The 5225-nt window shown below is 34.7% G+C and overlaps 1 long non-coding RNA gene across 1 annotated transcript; it reads left to right on the forward strand.

Annotated features, from left to right (window-relative positions):
* The first annotated feature begins 2046 nt into the window (after window positions 1-2046).
* On the forward strand, window positions 2047-4210 carry LOC107763863 (uncharacterized). The gene is made up of 2 exons (XR_001643123.2): window positions 2047-2494; window positions 3896-4210. It is a non-coding gene; the product is annotated as an uncharacterized LOC107763863 (long non-coding RNA).
* The last annotated feature ends 1015 nt before the right edge of the window (window positions 4211-5225 follow it).

Here is a 5225-nt window from a genome sequence, read left to right on the forward strand (position 1 = left end):
ATGGTAGTATAGGGTCACCAATCCCTAACTACAACTTTTCTAACATAGGGTCTCACTCCCTAGTTAATGCCAGCATAACCTGATGAAAAGGGTCCCACTCCCTAGTTGATGCCAGCATAACCTGATGACCTTTTCAACATAAGGAAAACTGCGCAAAGGCTGGAAACAGCCTTGCAACAACAGCTTCAAAAGGAAAGTCTTCTCCAAAATTCTTTCCCACATTCACTTATCATCTAAAAAAATAAAGGAAGAAAAGAAGAAATAAGGTTGAAAATAATTCAAAACTACGGTCTCTAGTCCCCAACCGCGTCTTTTCCAACATAGGTTCCCACTCCCTAGTTGATGCCAGCATAACCTGATGACTTTTCCAACATAGGGTCCCACTTTCTAGTTGATGCCAGCATAACCTGATGATTTTTCCAACATAGGGCCCCACTCCCTAGTTGATATCAGTATAACCCGAAGATCTTTCCAATATAGGGTCTCACTCCCTAGTCGATGTCATTATAACTTGACGACTTTCCAACATAGGATTGCCCTTCCCTAGTTGATACCAGCATAACCTGGTGATTTTTCCGACCTAGAGTTTCTAGTCCCTAATTGATTTTACCTTTAGACATAGGGTCCCCACTCCCTAATATCTATTTCCCAAGGATACACAATCATGATTTTTATTGCTTTCAATAATGAGATAGTACAGAGTTTTGGTTACAAATCACTCACGAAATTTTCCTAGTGAAAATTGGGGTAGAAAATTTTGTTTGTTTCGTTTGTTTTGATTTCTAAATAGGTTATACCTTAAAGCACTAGGTTCGAGACGAAAAAAAGAAGAAGTTTCAATTCAGAATAAAAGAAAAGAAGAAAAAGAAAATCACAGAAGGTGAAAAGATGTGGACTACTCAAGACATGATTGAAGTCACAAGCTTTGCATGTCCCGCCTTGATCTGGAAAAGCTGAAGAAGAATGAATCAGCACTTGTAGCTAACAAGCATCAAGATTTAGATCAGAGTCTGCATGAAGAACCAGTCAAGACTCAAAATCAAGCTTCAGAAGATTTATAGATAGGAATCTTGTAACTCGTAGCTGATAGGCTTAGTTAGTTTAGTTTTTCATTTTAATTTTGGTGTAATAAGGATCTCAGCAAGCAGTAACAACAACAACATCAGTAAAATCACAGTTATTCAGTAGTCCCAGCTACCAAAATTCCAGAACTACACTGACCTGTTTCCTTTATAGTTAAGGATATGTAGGCAACCTCCGAGTAAGGTTCGGTCAAACTTTTTCAAACGATTCCCATGGAGTATCCAAACGGGCAAAAATCGCTCTTAGTTGCTCATTTTATCTTTACCCGAAAATCCTTCGTGTTTCCGAGTAAAGAGGGGCAGCTGTGAGCACGTGATTTTTGCCCGGCTAAAATATTCCTACATAATTCACAAAATAGGATTTCTCTAATTATTTTAATTTTTAGGAATCTTTGTTAATTAATTGTTTGCATTTAGTTGTATTTTTATGCATTTTTTTAATATTTTAAAATCATAAAAAATATCCAAATTATCATTACATGGCATTTTTTAAATCTTAATTGTATTTAGGATTTACTTACAGGGGTTAGTTGCATTATTAAAAAATATACATAAAAATGGTCATTATATATTTTAGCTTTTAATCTTAAATTCTTAATTTTGTTTCAATAGTTTCAATATAATTAATTATTAAAGTGTAGATTAATTTTACAAATTAGATTTAAGTTAGGATTTAGTTTAAGATTTTATTTTAATTAAGTAGGATTTAAAATCAAGAAGAGAAAAAGAAAGAAAAAACAAGGAAAGGAAAAACTAGGCTTTAATTGTGTTGGGCCAAACATCTCAGAGGCCCAAATTGGGCAAATCTGCCCAAGCCCAAATCCTTCACCCGGTCCAGCTCCAATACTAACCCAAAACGCCACCATTTCGCCCCATTCAATTCTATCCCTTTATCTAATCTAATCCAACGACCCTAAACTAACCCCCACATCCCTTAAATAGGTCTGAACGCCCCCAAACCCTTAGAGACTCTTTCATTCCCTTATCTCTCTCACCCTAACTAAACCCTAGCCGCCTAGGATTCCTCAGCCTTTCTCCACCATTCTCCGCCGTCCGAAAATCGCCTCACGACGGCGGACCACTCCCAAACCCAACCAAATCACTACTTCATACTCCTCACCTCACCCTCGTCATCAATCCACCATCAATTTTTCCCAAAACCCCACCGAATTCCTCTAAATTCAAATCTAAAAAACAGAAACCCTAACTTTTTCACCTTTTTTGATTTTTTTTTGAGTTTTCGAGACTCGATTTGATCAAAACCTACGCTAGTTGATTGTTTTCAGCGAGAACGATTGATTAGAGTCATTTTTGGTCTATTTCGAAGCTCGCCCGATTCCAACCCAGTCAACACCGACCGGCCAAACCTCGATGCTTTCATCGCTCGTCGATTCAGCTTCCAGCAAAAATCAGTATCTTTCTCTTTTCCCGTTATCTCCGTTTTTTATTTTTTTATGTTATCACTTAGGTTTTGGTTTTATCTTTGTTTTTGTTTGTTTTGTTCTTCATTACTGCGTGTTTAATTAAAAATGGGATTAGTTTTTAAATTATTTTTATGATTATCTAGTTAGCCGCATTGTTAGTTAGTTTAACCATATTTTGTTTAGCTTAATCAACCTTAGTTAGCTCAGTAATTTACTTAGGTTTAATTAATGAATCATTTCTGTTTGGTTTGTTTACAATGTTTCCTGCCTCAATTAGTTGCTTAGTAATGTTTTGAACACACATTTGGAAACTGTATGGGTGAAAAGGGTAATAGCAAGAACTTAAAGGGGTCAATTGGGCAGTTAAGAAATGAAGAAATTTCAGATAAAATATCAGAAGCTTTTAGTATTAGACAACTGTCCATTTTTAGTGTTAAAAAGATGCTGAAAATTGGATAAAAGGATAGATGTACTAAAATCTGTTAAAAAGATGCTTTCTTATCCCTTTTTACAGCTGACATCTCTGAAATCCATGTTGGAATATTCTCTATAAGACCCTCTCTCATTCATATCCTTTTGCATTCCTACACTCTATATAAAGGACCTCACACTCACTCACACATACACATTATCATCAGCATACTTACTCTAAAATGCATCCCTGAATACTGATTTTTATTCTCTCTCGAGCTTTTTTTTCCATATCAGATATAGAAACAGGAAAAAAATTCTCAAGGCTATCTTTCCTTTTCTCCATTTTCCTACTGGTTTACTCCATTTATGCTAGGAATTCGAGTTTGATTGTGGGTTTCTGGTTCTTTCTGGCTGTTGTTGCTGTTTTTAACTACTTGTAGTGTTTTACTTCTTCTCCAAAGCCAGATATTTATTTTCTATTTTTGTCTATCTTGCTGTAATCAGGTACTCACCTTAAATCTGAGTTTTGTTTTGGCATGGATTAGTCAATTTCTTTATTATTCCATGAAATCCTAATTTTCCATCACCATTTGCTAATTTTCTTATGTTTAGTATGTTAATTAGTAGATCTTGATTTAGTTAAACTTATGTGTGGTTTCTATTTATTTGGTGTTTTGAAATGAAGAAAGCCAGAATTCTTTGCTCTACTATTTGGTCACTTGAACTGTTATGGTTATCTTGGGAGCTGTTGAAATTATCTCATGTTTAGCTCGGTTATGTTGTAATTCCGAGTTTATTTCTGAGTTAATATTCCATGTTGTAAACTAGCTGATTATAAATTGGATGGTGACCGAGATTGTTTAACTCTAAATATTAGTTTAAATAGCTATTAACAATACCTGGAGCATGTCGTGTAAGTTGTTAAATTTTTGTTTTAAATTTGAATACAGTTTCAGCCTTGTTTAAACCATGCAGATTCAGTATCAGTTCAAAAAGGCTTTACTGTAGTGTTGGTTTGTTGAAGTATGTGGATTTGTGTTGAGTTTGGAATGTAAAGAGATGGTTTATTACTGAATGCATGGTTATGGCTTGCTGATCTGACCACCAGTTGGGTCAGATTGGTGAACTCTAAGGCTAAAGGGTGGATTTGGAGTTATCTATAGAGGGAGGTTAAGCATAAGATCGATTATGTTTTGTTCAGTTTAGTCATAATTATAAACAATCCATGTATATATGTTTAAGGATTTATGTCTATTACCATTATTGATAATGATATTATAATTCGCCAGATTTGTAAATGTTAGAATGTAATCAGTTTGTTTTGCTTTAGATCGATTTAAATAGTTCAGTTGTCCATCTATACCATTCTTAGCATTTATTCTGGAAGTTTGAATAAGTTACTATCGATTTGTTTTTCTTAGTTCTTTCACTTTTTTTTCATTCTTGGTTAAAAGGAGTAAGCCATCATTTAGTTGTTTTTCCCCAAACTGATAATCTGTCTTATTCCATGTGAGATGGTTCTATAGTTGCACTCCTCTTTAGTTGATTTTGGCCAATTTGTTTCATAAAACGGAAAGCAGTGGTGAGATAAGAAGGCTTTAATTCGCTTGAACAAGACTAAACTGTGTAAAGTAAGGCTTAAGTTCCTTTTAAGAATAATGGACCTGGTCCGAAATGCTTGCTGGGCCCAACATCCTGCAATGTAAATAGGTTAACTCTTCTTAAGGACCAAACTCTCTTATCTACGGGCCTGTTTGGCAGCCAATACGTAAGTTGCCCCCCACCTAATTCAAATAAGTATCTCATATAGTATGGAACCTTTACACCTCGTAGAATACGTAGAGACATAATCACAATTTTAGGTTCACTTTAAAATTAGATTAACTATTTCAATTATGTATGACATAGTTGTGATGCCAAGGTATGCGTTCGCTAACCATGGTTAAATATTTTTTTTTTATTAAAATGCCTTAATCAAATATTCGTAGAAATGCTTTAGGGCAAGTTTTGAATTGTTATTATGATTACGTTTCTCTCAAATAAATTCAAAGTATGTGTTCGCGCAACTTTGACTAAACCTTTTTCTTAAATAAACTAAGTGTTAGGAATTGAGTATATGTACGCGTAATTCATCTTAGGTTAATTTCTTAAATATGGATTATCAAGTGATTAATAACGGTAAAAGGTAAAAATAAACATAGGTCCTAAAATAAGTAATTAGATAGGATAGGCCAAGTACAAATTTCTAAGCGACCGTGCTAGAACCACGGAACCTGGGAATGCCTAACACCTTCTCCCGGGTTAA

Source organism: Nicotiana tabacum, chromosome 20, assembly GCF_000715075.1.
Source record: "Nicotiana tabacum cultivar K326 chromosome 20, ASM71507v2, whole genome shotgun sequence".
NCBI lineage: Eukaryota > Viridiplantae > Streptophyta > Magnoliopsida > Solanales > Solanaceae > Nicotiana > Nicotiana tabacum.